Genomic DNA, 16,284 nt, shown 5'->3' with positions numbered 1-16,284 from the left:
AAAGCCACACGTGCAGGATGATCTTGGGGGAGCAGTAACTGAATCCTTTGGAGACGAAAGGAGTGTAAGGAATCGTCATGCCAGACACGCTGAACACTCCTAAGGCAGAGGCAACGACTAATGTGCTGGTAGTAGGATTATTCTGGACGGCATTCAACACACTTTCTTCCATGGCGGGAGTTCACGTTGATTGTGGTCTGCCTGCACTACTCCTGTTACCTCTAAATGACCCATAGTCGCACAGATTTTGAATCACACATGCAAACAAACGGTGGTCCAGTACATATCTGTCTGGGAAGCGTTCTCCATAAATTTGTTGAGCGGCTCGTCCATTGCCCTCTGCTAATCAATACACCAGGTGCATGTCTGCCAGCTCACATTTCGTATATCGATGCATGCTCTTCGTGCAGCAACTACTGTTTGAATGAGTAAACCAGAAATTTTCCCTCTCGGGAACTGATGAACAGCGCCGTGTACCGACTTACGGTGACGTTTCCGATTATGGGTTCTTATGCGATTTACATTCCTTTAGATGTTACCTACCTCCTCTAAACGTTTGTACCAATATTTTTGAGACACCCTGTATTAAAGAAGGCAGCAAAGGAAGTAAGCAAACCCTTAGCCATAATTATGAGAGCTTCTTTGGACTCAGGGGAGGTACCCATAGACTGGAGATGTGAAAATGTGACCCCAATTCACAAAGGAGGATCAAAGGCTGACACAAGTAATTATAGACCTGTGAGTTTAACTTCTGTTCCACGAAAATTAATGGAGGCACTTGTTAAAGAAGCACTGTAGAATCATCTAGACAAGACTTCAGTTATAGCTCAGACACAGCATGGTTTTGTTAAGGGAAAGTCTTGCCTGACCAATTTGATTGGATACTATGATGCAGTCACAAAAGAACAGGATGTAGGGAATAACTTTGATATTATATATTTGTATCTTAGAAAGGCTTTTGATGCTGTTCCACATGGAAGACTGCTGCACAAATTGGAGCAGTGTGGCATTGGAGGCAAATTGCTGCTATGGATAAAGGGATGGTTGAATGGGAGAAGACTCATCACTGCTCATCATGGACTAATGTTATTAGTGGAGTCTCTCAGGGTTCAGTGTTAGGTCCATTATTGTTTTCTGTATTTATAAATGATATTGATAATGGTATATCAAGCTTAATGTTCAAGTTTGCAGGCAATACACAGGTTGGCAGGGTTGTTAAGGACACTACTGACGCTATGCTGCTGTAACAGGATCCGGAAATGTTGAGCAGATGGGTTGAGAGGTGGCAAATGAAGTTTAACATTGATAAATGTAAAGTACTACATATGGGAAACAGTAACACCAGAGCAACGTATCAAATCTGTGGTACTGCACTGACAGTTGTAGAGAATGAAAGGGACCTGGGGATGATTGTGCAGGCAGATATGAAGTTCTCTGAGCACAGCAGACGGGCTGCAAGAGTAGCTCATGGTGTCTTGTCAATGATATACAGGAATTTTTATAGCAGGGATAAGGAGGTGATTATTCCCTTGCATTAGGTAATGGTCAGGCCACACCTTGAGTACTGTATACAGGTCTGGAGGGCTCATTTCAAGAAGGAGTAGAGCTGCTGGAACAAGTACAGAGAAGGTCAACAAGATTAGTGAATGGAACAAAGGGTTGCTCTTACGAAGAAAGGCTAAAATTTTGCAAATTACAGTGTCTGGAGACTGGGCACCGGCGAGGTGATCTGATAGATGTGTATAAAGCCTTGAATGGTTTGAGCATGCTCAATGCTGATGGGATTATTCCTCTTGCTCAGAATAATCACCTAAGAGGGCATAAATTCAAATTGAGGAAAGATAGATGTGCGGAAATTTCCCTTTAGCCAGCGTGTAGTTGGTTGGTGGAAGGGACTTCCATCCCTTGTTGTGGAAGTTGATAACCTAAATAAATTTAAGGCTCAGCTGGACAGATATTTCGAATGAACAGAGGGGTGAATTGGGAGTTTTTTTTTTTTTTTTTTTCTTTTTAGCTGATTCTGCATAAGCTTGTTTCTTGCATCATATGCCTCTACTAATGCTAATGCTAAATCGAATTTCACCCGAAATTGCAACCTAGAGAATTCCCTGCCTCTTTTTCCATCAGCTGAGCAAGCCCATCCTCGCTTTAAATTCTTTCTCGTATGCTTGTTCTTCACACTGGTTGTCTGTCTTTCTTCAGTTTTTCAGCTTGACTCCTGATAATTTCACCAGATACAGACATTCCTTCTGCATATTCTTGCATGAATCATGTGAACATGGCCTTATGCCGACCGGGCTAGCCGAGTGGGTAAAGTACCTGCCCGGCAACCCAAAGGTTCGATTCCCGCCTCGGGCTTGGATCAAAGTACTGCAAAAACCTTGGAAGGTGCAATATGGCCACAGAAGCCGATGCGCCAACAACTACCAAATCAAAAAAAAAAAAAAAAAAAAAAAACATGGTCTTATCTGGTGGGTAGATTTCCCCCCTCCACACACCTATGTGTCAAGAAATCTTTGCTTGCATCTTTCCCTATTTTAGTAAGTCCTGTGTAGTTAGATTTTCTTGAAATTACCATGATTTTCTTTTTTTATTTTGAGAGCTTTCCATGGACATTAATTTTTTTTTTTTATTAAAATGGAAAGAAAAGAAAACAAAAATTTGAAAACACACATTAATTTTATATAGAATAAGCTTGTGTCCAATTTCCAAACAGCACGTGCAAAGTTTACCACTGTTGCATCTTTCCAGGACATCTTTGAGCTTATTTGTTAACTTTCCTTCTAAAGCTGTAGTTCAATCAATAAAATAAAATAAAGACAAAAAGTAAAGTAAAATAAAGCAAATTATTATTTTACTGGTTTTTAAATCAATCACAGGTGCCTCCAACCTGAGCTGTATTTGCCTAATACAAAGGCAAATGAAGTATTAAGATGACTGAAACAACAAAAGAAATTAAAAAGTGGTATTATAAAATTTATTTGCAGGACATCATGTTTAGAGATATAAATTATGCTAGTTGCATTAACATTAGCAAGAGCACATGATGCAAGAAAGCAAGCTTATATAGCATCAGCCAAAAAAAAAAAGAAAAGAAAACACACCCCCTTCTCATTTCACCCATTCACTCGCTCCAAATGTTTGTCCAGTTCTGCCTTGAATCTGTTTAAGCTATCAACTTCTACAACGACAGATGGAAGTTTGTTCCAGAAATCAACTACCCACTGGCTAAAGGCAAACTTCCGCACATCTATCCTACAACTGTCTTTCCTCAATTTGAATTTATGCCCTCTCAGGTAGTTATTCTGAGCAAGAGGAAGAATCCCATCAGCATTGAGCATGCTCAAACCATTCAAGGCTTTATACACCTCAATCAGATCACCTTGCAGGTGTCTAGTCTCCAGACACTGTAATTTGCAAAACTTAAGCCTTTCTTTGTAAGAGCACCCCTTTGTTCCATTCACTAATCTTGTTGCCCTTCTCTGTACTCGTTCCAACAGCTCTACATCCTTCTTAAAATGAGGCCTCCAGACCTGTATACAGTACTCAAGGTGTGGCCTGACCATTGCCTTATATAAGGCGATAATCACCTCCTTATCCCTGCTAGAAAAATTCCTGTATATCATTGATAAGACTCCATGACCTTGCAGAATGTCTGCACTGCTCAGAAAACTTTATATCTGCCTGCACAATTACCACCAGGACCTTTTCACACTTTACCACTGTCAGTGTAGTACCACACAGTTGATACGTTACTCTGGGGATACTGCTTCCCATATGTAGTATTTTACATTTGTTAATGTTAAACTTCATTTGCCATCTCTCAGCCCATCTGCTCAACTTTTCTAGATCCTGTTTCAGCAGCGTACTGTCATTAGTGTCATTAACAACCCTGCCGACCTTTGTATTGTCTGCAAACTTGGACATTAAGCCTGATATATCATTGAATATCATTAATGAATGCAGAAAACAACAATGGACCCAAAACCGAAACATGAAGGACTCCACCAATAACATTAGTTCACGAAGAGCAGTGTCCATTTATTACCACTCTGTCTTTTTCCACTCAACCATCCCTTTATCCATAGCAGCAATTTGCCTCCAATGCCAGACTGCTCCAATTGGAGCTTCTATGTGTAACAGTATCAGAATCCTTTCTAAGAACCAAATATATGATATCAAAATTATTCTTTGCATCCAGTTCCTTTGTGACAATGTCATAGTTCCAATCAAATTAGTCAGACAAGACTTCCCTGTAACAAACTCATGCTGTGTCCAAGCTATAACCGAAGTTTTGTCTAGACGATCCTGAATGCTTCTTTAACCAGTGCCTCCATTAATTTCCCTTGAACAGAAGTTAAACTAACAGGTCTGTAATTACCTGTGACTCCCTTTGATCCTCCTTTGTGGATTGGGGTCATATTTGCACATTTCCAGTCCATAGGTACCTCCCCTGAGTCCAAGGAAGCTCTCATAATTATGGCTAAGGGTTTGCTTACTTGCTTTCCTGCCTCCTTTAATATAACTGGATAGATTCCATCCACCCCAGGTGCCTTTCTTATGTTTATCTTCAAGAATTTCTCCTCCACAATCAGTTATTACAAGATTATCTAGCTTACTGCCAGAGTTTAATACACCTTTGACATTCCCCTCCCTGAATAACTCCTCATGTGTGAATGTAGATGCAAAATATTCATTTAGTTTGTTAGCTACCTGAGCAGGATCATCAACAGTTGAACCATCGATATCAAGTGGACCAATCTGATTTATTCCCTTCCTTCTAGAGTTTACGTAAGTTAAGAACTCTTTGCTGTTTTTCTTTGCATCCTTTGCCAAACAAATACGGAGGATGTGGAAAGGTCAAGGTCAGGGAATGACCACTGCATATCTTCTGAGCAATATGGCCTTAGTTGCTAATGCTCCCTTAAAAAAAAAAAAGCCGAAATCCTTTGCCAAAGCTTTCTCTTAATCTGCTTTTGTCTGCCTAACCTCCTTTGTGATTTGGTTACAGACCAGTTTATGTCTATCATAGGCCTCTGTGTCACCTGTTAATGTATATGTATCCCATGCATTTTTCTTCTCTGCCACATATCTAATTAGTTCATCTGATATCCATTTAATCCTAAATCTCGAACAATATTTCTTATTTGGTATGAAAAGCCTAGTAGCTTCTGAAATTATTTCTTTGAATGCTTCCCATTTTGAATTTGCTGTTGGTAACATCATCAGTTGGTCCCACCTTATAGAATTTAAATACTGCTCAGACCACCATAGTCAACTTTACGAAAGCAAAAACCCTTCCCTTTACCCCTGATGGTAGTTATCTCTTTGAGTAAATCCCACTTCGGCACACTGATCAGTGCCACCTAGTGGTTCCTTTATCTGCAGATTCTGTGTGACACCATGTCTCTGATATCCCAACAATATCTGCCTTTTATTCCTTGATCAGCACTTTAAATTCATCAAATTTATTTACTATACTTATAAAAATACTATACTTATATATACTTGTAAAAAACAGCAACTATAAATGTTCATTGAACTGGTAAATATGCTAGAACAAATCACAAATCGATCAAATTTTATGCACTTTAAAAAGAGGGAGGTGATGGAATTGGGGTCTTACTTTTGACCGTATTATAAGCGATTCTGCATTATATCAAGTCTACAATGTGTTGATATAGAATATTTGCTGATGCTATTGAGGCAGTGTTAATGGGTTGTAAAACTGCTATCTTTGGGAGAATTCAGAGACTAGAAGATTAACAGTAGCAGCAGGCAGATGCGAAAGTGATTCTTGCACTGCTTCTATTGTAATGAGCAGCAGCAGAGAGCAGGTTGCTTCAGATTTCAAGAACTGCTGGGAGTCATCATGGAACAAGTAAATACATGGGCTGTGTTAGGGTAACTAAGAGTAAGAACAAGTGCATGTATACTTGAATGTGTGTAAATGCTAGAAGTATATTTGATGAATTTGAAGTGCTGATCAAGGAATCAAAGCCAGATATTGTTGGGATATCAGAGACATGGTGTCACACAGATATAAGCAGTGCATAATTGGAATTTGGGCCACACCCTTCAGTACTTCGTACAAGTCTGGAGGCCCCATTTTAGGAAGGATGTAGAGTTGCTAGAATGAGTACATAGGAGAGTAACAAGATTGGTGAGAGGAACAAAGGGGTTCTCTTACCAGGAGAGGCTTAAATTCTGTAAGTTGCAGCATCTGGAGACTAGGCACCCCCGAGGTGATCTGATTGAGGTGTACAAGGCCTTGAATGGTTTGAGCAGGCTCATCGCTGATGGGCTACTCCTTCTTGCTCAGATTAAGAACCTGAGGGGGCATAAATTCAAATTGAGGAAAGACAGTTGTAGAATAGATGTGCAGAAGTTTGCCTTTAGCCACTTGATTGCTGGAACAAATTTCCATCTGTTGTTGTGGAATTTGATAGCTGAAATAAATTTAAGGCTGAACTAGACTAACATTTGGGGTGACCAGATGGGTGAAATGGGAATGTTTTTTTTTTTTTTTTTAGGCTGATGCTGTATAATCTTCAGCATCATATGCGCCTCAACTAATGCTAATGTATTAATCAGTAACAGGTGTTGATAACCTTTTTCTGCATATCATATTGAGTATCACATGCCACCTAGAGGCATATCCATAAGCTAACAGAATCAATAATTCCTCTCCCCACCTGATCAGCATCATCAAATGTTTTTCTAACTACAGAGTGTTTCAAATTATGTACACCCTTTAAAAATTTATATTTAATGAACAATATGCACCAATTTAATTTTCTTGAACTCATTTTGTAGCCTAAAAATAGACAATTTTTTTACAATAATTTATTTTTGTTTTATTTTATTTTGATTATCTTGACAATGAAATTCATAATCAATAGATAGGTCATCAAGGGAGTGCTTTTGAATATCCTCCAAGGTCGCCAGATCACACTCCTTTAGATTGTTTTGCATGAGGAATCGGGTTTACAGTCACAAACTGCAAACATTGGATGAATTTTGGATGAAAATTCAATAAAAAGCAGAAAACATTTCACGTGATTTGTGCATTTCAGTATATAGATCTATTGAAGATAGATGCTGCTCATGCACTAATGCTGATGTAAGGCATTTTGAACAATTAAAGTCAAGTTTTATTGTTGTAAAAAAAAAAAATTAATGTTTTTTGTCTTTAGAGTATCAAAAAAATATACATTTGTATATATTGTTCATTAAATATAAATTTTTAAAGTGCGTATACATTATTTTGAAACACCCTGTATATAAAGCAATTAATGTATATATGCTAAGCACTTGCAATAAAAAATTTAGTGTATAGGTTAGCAAATAAATGTTTGTCCTTACAGAATCTATATCATAAGGAGTTCACTAATCTGCTTTAAATTAATGCAAAAAAGTATTAAAATTTTTTAAAATAAAATGGAATTTAAGCTGTATTTATTTTAGATTTCTTATATGTTTTTTTCACATTTCATAAGTGTGTTACTAACAAGAGCTGTACTTGGCATGTGTGACTCATAGTTTGGTCATTCATTTAATATGTAGTATGATTTAAAAAAAAAAAAAAAAACACTGCATGCACCTAGTGTATATTTGGACCATGAGATGCATGGGAATTTCAGTCAACACTTTTCCAGAAAAAAAGTGCATCTTGTGGTCCGGAAAATAAGGTAATTACCATTGGCATTGGTGTTTTATTTCTGACAATAATTTCTGCCTTTTTTTCTGGTATATTCTCTGCCTTTTTTTCTGGTATATTCTTCTGCTTTTTTTTAATGACTTCATCCCTGGAAATAAGTTAATTTTTATTTCTAATTATCAGTAAAAGAAGACAGTGTGCTCATTCTTGAAATAAGTGTGTTGCTGATTGTGGTTTGCTGTACCTGCAGTTGTGCTATCAGTGGAGCTGCTATAAGAAAATGTTGGCATGCTATGAGGTGCATGTCTTATCTGATTAGTCTTTCAGCATTACCCATTCAGGAGTTGAATGGTTGTTGTAAGATTTTAGGATCATCAGCAACTTGTACCATAATGCACTGTATCTGTAATGTCTGTAAATTTATCTATTCTGTGATCAATTTACCTGTTTGCTGGATTAAACCCTGGGAGAGGGAACCATTCAACTCCTGTCCAAGACAGACTAATTTAGCCATGTTGTGAAAAAAGCCCATAAAAATTCCTTGCATTGTTAATGGGATTTGAACATGGATGTTTTCCACCTTGTGCAAGGAGCTTATATGCACAATGCTGCCTGCAAGGGGAATTCAGTGGATTTGGGTTCAGCAAAGTGTTTTCTGCCGGAGGGAGTTTTCTGTTCTTGGGGAGGGGGGATGAATTTATTTATGGAATTCTGAAAAGTTTTAAGAATGAAAATTTTCTATATTAACTGTTCATTTATTCTTATTTTGACTGTATTGCCGAACATCAGTTCGAAATTATTGTCAAAATCAAATCGGAATAAAAAACCCATTGTTACTTTTTTAATGCAATAATAGCCTCTACATCTCTTTATGTTTTCATAAAGAGATGTAAATCCATTGGTTGATGAAACCGATTCAGTTTCATCAACTAATGGATTTGAATTCCAGAAAATTCATATCCAGGAGTTGATGAAACTGAATCGAACAACAATGGTGTGATCTCCTTCACCTCCTTTTAAAGCTATTTTGGCACCACTATCACTATAAAAAGTGTCTACAATAACATGGAAACAGAGATAAGAGATGGCAGCACCTACTGGAAGTTTCAAGACAGTTAGTATGTAAAATGGACAAATTTGAAACAAACTTGAAAATATATATAAGCAGTGCTTGAAAAGTTGGTGGCCTGAATTTGAAAGGGTAGTAGTATAGTGTTAAATTTCTGTACTTAATGTATAACACTGCAAATAGTAGTTCATGCAGTTTCAATAACATATTTTTATAATTACAGATCCTGAAGTCAACGGAGTTATATGAATGAGGAAACATGGACAAAATCAGTCACCTTGCAGTCATCCAGTATTTGGGAAAAAGGGACTCATGCCAAAGGCAATTCATGAAGATATGGTTACATTTAGAGAGGATGCCCTCTCCTATTCCATGGGTAAGAAGTGGGCAGCAGAATTTAAATGGAGGGAGGGAGGGAGAGCCTGGAAGACGACTTACGCCGCGAAGACCTGCAATGTTCATCATTCCAGAAGTTAAGTGTGCATGATCTGGTGATGAGTGATTGAAGAGTGACAGTTTGGTACATTGCCAGCATCTTGGGCATCTCAGCTGAACATGTGTATCATATAGTGACAGAGGTTCTTGCTCCGAAAAATGTGTCAGCACAATGGGTCCCAAAATTGTTGACAACAAATCAGAAGTGCTCAAGAGTTGTCAAGGCAAGTGAACATTTGTATTGTTTTCAAGCAGATCCAGAAAATTTTCTTGCAAAGTTCGTGATCATGGATGAGACATGGGTCCATTACTTTTAGCCAGAGACAAAGGAACAGTCCAAACAGTGGAAACACAACTAAACTCTTTTCCCTCTCTGAGAAAAGCCAAATCGATTCATTCTGCTGGAAAGGTGATGGCATCAGTATCTTGGCTAAATTACCTTCAGGAAGTCCAACAGTCCAGGGTCATATTAGGCATACCTTATGAGGCATATGTGTGAAAACATCAAAGACAAATGCTGAGGAAAACTCAGCAAATGAATTTATTTCCACCAGGACAGTGCACCTGCTCACAAACCTGTCATTGCTATGGCTGCACTGCATGAGTGCAGCTTTGAAATATTGCAGCATTGTTGTCAGAAGTGTATTGATTCCAAAGGGGGGCTATGGTGACATGTTACCTGACTCCTCAAATAAACCTTTCATATTCAGGCCATGAACTTTTCAAATGCCCCTTGTATGCTCATTTGAAGTATCAGTCTAGTGATTTCCAGTGGTGGGCCAAAGCAAATTATTATTTTTATTATTCTAATTTTTTTTTTTTTTTTGATTCAAAGTTGGTTTAGATTTAAATTTAAGTTTTCAAGGTATGTTTTGCATATATCAATGTAATGGTGCTTTTTTTAGAAAGTGAAGAAACATTCTAAGACATTTGAAAGTATAAGAACACTGTATGTTGAAACTCCTAAGTCACAGAAAGCTTACAGTTTAATAACTTACAATTTGATAAGCATGCATATAAAATAAATTTTCTATTTGTACTCCAGGACAACCACACAGAGGAGTTCACAAGACAGAATACAAGAAACCATTGTATTTAGCAGTCAAAAGAGCTTAAACCTCTGTCACTCAAAGTTCATGTACTTATGCAGTCTTGCATCTCCCCACTTGGCTACATCATCTGTTATTTTGTAAATTATATGAAAATTATGACAATAAGTAGTATGTAAAGATAAGTATATGAACTATCACCATATACCTTTATGATGGACAAATTTCTGGAGGGTTGATATATCACTGCAGTGCAAAGTCATTTGTCTTTAATTATGTGCTATCTATCATTATATGCCCTGTTATATCAGCCAGGCTGCTAATAGAACCTGAAGATGCCGAACTTGATCTGAAAGTAGTGGACTTCATGGGACTTGCTTAAAACTGAATCATGCTGGAAACAATATTAAACTGATCAAGGGTATGTAAAGCCTTAAAACTGTTACTGACTGAGATCCTCATTTTCATAGGAAGAAAGCATCATTAAACATTTAATTTTTTTTATTAAAAATAAAAAAAAATTAAGATTAAATATTTTAATTTTAAGAAAAGATGAAATATGGGCATACTCCAAGGAAAATTCAAAAAAATCCTTAAATTTATGGGTTTTTTTGAGTGATGCAAAGTAATTTACATTAATTAATTTCTCTGAATTACTCAAAATTAATCTAAATTTTTTATAAATTTTTTACTTAATGCAGAGTAATGTATAAAGGGATGGTTGAATGGGGAGAAGACAAAGAGTGGTTATCAATGGGCAGTGCTCTTTTTTGGACTACTGTTATTAGTAGAGTTCACTGCTGGAGAAATTGTTGCTTTCAATATTTATTAATAATGTCAGGCTTAATGTCTAAATTTGCAGATGATATAAAGGTTAGCAGAGTGGTTAATGACAGTAATCAGGGTGTGCTACTGCTACAAGATCTATAAAGATTACACAGATGGGTTGAGAAATTACAATTGAAGTTCAACATTAAGAGATGTAAAGTACTGCATATGGATAGCAGTAATCCCAGAATAACATATCAACTGTGTGATATCAACAGCTAGATGCTGACAGCTCATGGGTTTTTTCCTAGTGATATACAGGAATTTTTCCAGCAGGGATAAGGAGGTGATTATCCCATTGTATAAGGCAATGGTTAGGCCTTTTTAGCACTGCTCACAGGTCTGGAGGTCTCATGTTAGGAAGTATGTTAATCTGTTGGAATGGATGCAGAGACGAGCATTGAGATTGAAGGGAACAAAAGGGCATTCTTACTAGGAAAGGGTTCAGTTCTGCAGATTGTAGCACCTCAGGACTAGACATTTGTGAGGAGAATTTAATTGAAGTGTTTTAGGCTTTGAATGGATTGAGGAAGCTAAAAACACACACACACACACACACACACACACACACACACACACACACACACACACACACACACACACACACACACACACACACACACACACACGAGGGTGCATAACGAAATTGAGGAAGGATAGTTTCAGGATAGATGTGTGGAAATTTGCCTTCAGCGAGCTGGTAGTTGGAATAAACCTCCATCCATCATTCAAGGAAGACAAGGACCTGTCCATCACCCTCTACCAATTCTAGACAAATTGGTAGAGGGGAATGGACAGGTGATAATGGAAAGTCAGTTTTTTTCCCTACTTTTGGTTAATACTTGCAAAGCTTGTTTTTTGCATCATTTGCTAATAGAGATGTCACAATCCTTGGGTATCAGTTGTCAGTATGTTTCTTGGGTTATTTACTATTACAGGGAATACAAGAACTGTGTAGCAACTGGTGTTATCAGTATCTTGTATTCCTTGTCTGCTCACTGTGCTCTACATGCCATTAAAAGCAGAAGAGTTTGGAAAAATGCCCTTCAAGAGCAGGTGAAAATAGCTGAAAAGAAGTGAATACCTTAAACCAGCAACCTATCTCATTTCGTGAAATCAGACTAACGAATAAAATATGTGTGCCATGTATATATATTTTATGAGATGCAATCATGCTGATTACATCTCATAGGGAGGACTCGAGCAAACGAATGGTATTTCACTGGTGCATGGAGAAGATATTGCAGTATCATCAATAACAAAACAGTGTAATAAATGAAACGATCATGTTTGTAACTCTCAGGACAAACATGATCTATTCGGCTCATTCACAACTTATAGAAAGAGGTTGTTATCTTTTGTTAATCAGTGTTTGATAGGGAATCTCCTATTATAGCTCTGTGGACCAAATTTTAAAGAAATTCAAAAATTGCAATAAAAGATATTGGAGAAAATGTAGCAAAGATCCTAACTGGAATTTTGATGGTCAACATTGGACATTTTAATTGCAATAAAAGAATTGAAAAATTCTTTTATTGCATTTTATTGCAATTTTATTGCATTTTATTGCATTTTAATTGAAAAATTGCAATAAAAGATATTGGAGAAAATGTAGCAAAGATCCTAACTGGAATTTTGATGGTCAACATTGGACATTTTACCAGAAAAACTGTTCTCCTTGCCACAAGATCAGAACCACTCAGCGTTGCAGCAGCAACCCCCCCCCCCCCCCGAGTTCCAAAGGTCTTAGATCAGCTTTCTTGAAAGCTTGGATTTTGAACCCTTATATATTAAAGGTGGGTGGAGTTGGAATTACATGACTTGAATCACACTCATGACTCCCCAATATTGAGGGTCTGGGTGATTGAGGGTCTTTGAGGAAACCAACTTCACCAGCTGTGAACTTCACCATTAAATGAACACAGACATTTTGAGCAACCCCTTAGGTATTGTGTTACTGATTATGTAAGCAACAAAATATAGCATGCTGAATGAAATTATTCATTTGCCATTCTCACGTAATTACTCAAATACTCTGCTGCAATCTTTGTAGGTATATATATCTGTCCTTCTTCAATTTGAATTTATGTCTCCTTGTGTGTAGTCTGAGCAAGAAGAAAAATGCCATCAGCATTGATCTTGCTCAGTCCATTCAAATCCTTAAACATACCTAAATCATATCATCTCACAGGCACTTAGTCTCCAGATGCTCCTGGACTTCTGTTCCAGGAAAATTAATGGAGGTACTGGTTAAAGAAGCACTGCAGGATCATCTAGACAAGACTTCAGTTATAGCTCAGACACAGCATGGTTTTGTTAAGGGGAAGTCTTGCCTGACCAATTTGATTGGATACTATGATGTAGTCACAAAAGAACTGGATGCAGGGAATAACTTTGATATTATATACTTGGATCTTAGAAAGGCTTTTGATGCCGTTGCACATGGAAGACTGCTGCACAAATTGGAGCAGTGTGGCATTGGAGGCAAATTGCTGCTATGGATAAAGGGGTGGTTGAGGGGGAGAAGACAGAGTGGTAATCAATGGACACTGCTCATTGTGGACTAATGTTATTAGTGGAGTCCCTCAGGGTTCAGTGTTGGGTCCATTATTGTTTTCTGTATTTATAAATGATATTGATGATGGTATATCAAGCTTAATGTCCAAGTTTGCAGACGATACGAAGGTTGGCAGGGTTGTCAAGGACACTACTGACACTATGCTGCTGCAACAGGATCTGGAAAGGTTGAGCAGATGGGTTGAGAGGTAGCAAATGAAGTTTAACATTGACAAATGTAAAGTACTACATATGGGAAACAGCAACCCCAGAGCAACATATCAACTCTGTGGTACTACACTGACAGTGGTAGAGAATGAACGGGACCTGGGGGTAGTTGTGCAGGCAGATATGAAGTTCTCTGAGCAGTGCAGACAGGCTGCAAGAGTAGCTCATGATGTATTGTCAATGATATATAGGATTTTTCTAGCAGGGATAAGGAGGTGATTATTCCCTTGTATAAGGCAATGGTCAGGCCACACCTAGAGTACTGTATACAGGTCTGGAGGCCTCATTTTAAGACGGATGTAGAGCTGCTGGAACGAGTACAGAGAAGGGCAACAAGATTAGTGAATGGAACAAAGGGGTGCTCTTAGGAAGAAAGGCTTAAGTTTTGCAAATTACAGTGTCTGGAGACTAGGCACCAGCGAGATGATCTGATAGAGGTGTATAAAGCCTTGAATGGTTTGAGCATGTTCAATGTTGATGGGATTCTTCCTCTTGCTCAGAATAATCACCTGAGAGGGCATAAATTCAAATTGAGGAAAGACAGATGTAGGATAGATGTGCGGAAATTTGCCTTTAGCCAGCGGGTAGTTGGTTGGTGGAACAGACTTCCATCTCTTTTCATGGAAGTTGATAGCCTAAATAAGTTTAAGGCTCAGCTGGACAGGTATTTCGAATGAACAGAGGGGTGAAGTGGAAGTGGTTTTTTTTTTTTTTTTGGCTGATGCTGCATAAGCTTGCTTTCTTGCATCAAATGCCTCTACTAATGCTAATGTTGCAGTTTGCAGAACTGAAACCTGTCTTGGTGAGACCACCCTTTTGTTCCCATCACCAATCTCTTTGCCATTCTCTGCAACTGTTCCAACAGGTCTATATCCTTCCTAAAATGAGGCCTGCAGATCTATATGTAGTACTCAGGATGCAGCCTAACCATTGCCTTATACAAAGTACAATGGGATAATTATTTTCTTATCCCTGTTAGCAAAATTCCTCTATATCATTGACAAAACCCCATGAGCTGCCCTGACAGCCCTGTCTGCCAGGGCAGTACAGCCTGTCTATACAGCTCAGTGAAAAATCACTGAGCTGTATAGACAGGCTTATCTTATAGGCATACAGGCTTATCTTATGTCTCTTCGGCTAAAGTAAAGAAAGCCAACACAAGAACGACGAGAAACTCGGATAACTTATGCGGGAAAATTAGTTTCCCGATACCGGACTCTAACGCTGCTCGCTTGGTAAACAGACAGTAGGTTATTGGTCTGGAGCCAAAATCAATAAGGATATATTGATTGACAGGTAGGCGTGGCAAATGATGAAATGATTGGTGGTGGGCACGACAGAGGACAAGCTACTGTGTAGTCATTGGCTGGCATTTTAATGTGTATTTATGAGTAAAGAATGGTGCATAATAGTTTTGTAATGAACGGTAAACAGGTAATAGTAGCAATGAATCTTTTAAAGTTGGAAGAAATTTGTATGGAAAATAAAATGTTGGTTGATTTTTTGATGAAAATTAAATTAATAAAGTTTCGTTCTGTTCATTTTTATGTTCTTCATTATGTTTTTTTCTCATTATTAAAAGCAGATTTTTGGAGTTCATGAGTGTTTTTACTATACTGTTGATTTAGGTTTGGTTATGAAAAAAGGAAAAGGTTTCTTTAATTTTTGTTATATTTCATAACCTGACCTTAAATGGTAGGTTAGGAAATAATAGAAACGGTTTCCTTATATTTAGTGACCTAACCTTAAACGTTAGTTTGGAAATAATATAAGAAAAGAAAGATTCTGTAAATAGTGAATAGCTGTTGAGGTGTTGATTAACGTTATGATACATGTGTATCTCCACGAATGTCTTTAAAAATAAAAGTACAGTAATAAAAAAATAACATTTTGTTAATAAACAATTTATGTGCTAGTCTACATGATTCTAAAGAAAAAAGGTTAGGTTACCCCCTCCATTTCGGGAGGGATTCAAGTGGAGGTAACCTGACTTTTTTTCACCATTATGGAAAGTTTTCATTAGGGCAAGTTACCATTAGTGCTTCTGAGTGCTACTAAAATGATACCAACCCGATATTTCGTGTGTTGTGTTCATGCACCAATCAGCGCATCGTTTGCCACGCCTGCCTGTCAATCAATATACTGTTCTCAACTTTGCTCCAGACCGATAACACTTACCATCTGTTTACCGAGCGAGCAGCGCTAGAGTGTCGTATTGGGAAACTAAATTTCCGCGTAAATTATCCGTTTCTCGTCGTTCTCATGTTGGCTTTCTTTACCTTCGCCGTCTCTTCATATCTGACTGCACAATTACCTTTCAGGTCGTTTTCATTTTCCACTACCCTGAGTGTAGTATGACACCTTAGCCCAAGTGCCTAATTTCTTTTATCTTGTTCTAGCAGCTTACCCTGATTACTGTCATTTTATCATTTGCAGATTTAGACATTAAGCCTGATATA

The 16,284-nt window shown here is 37.7% G+C and overlaps 1 protein-coding gene across 1 annotated transcript in view; it reads left to right on the top strand.

Annotated features, from left to right (window-relative positions):
* LOC150081627 (glutamyl aminopeptidase-like) overlaps positions 1-16,284 on the top strand; it is a 253,803-nt gene that overhangs the window by 19,721 nt on the left and 217,798 nt on the right. The gene's annotated exons all lie outside the window — the stretch shown is intronic.

Source organism: Mastigoproctus giganteus, chromosome 8 (genome assembly GCF_048544385.1).
Source record: "Mastigoproctus giganteus isolate SK-2022 chromosome 8, ASM4854438v1, whole genome shotgun sequence".
Lineage (NCBI taxonomy): Eukaryota > Metazoa > Arthropoda > Arachnida > Uropygi > Thelyphonidae > Mastigoproctus > Mastigoproctus giganteus.
This window is presented reverse-complemented; position numbering and strand designations above follow the sequence as displayed.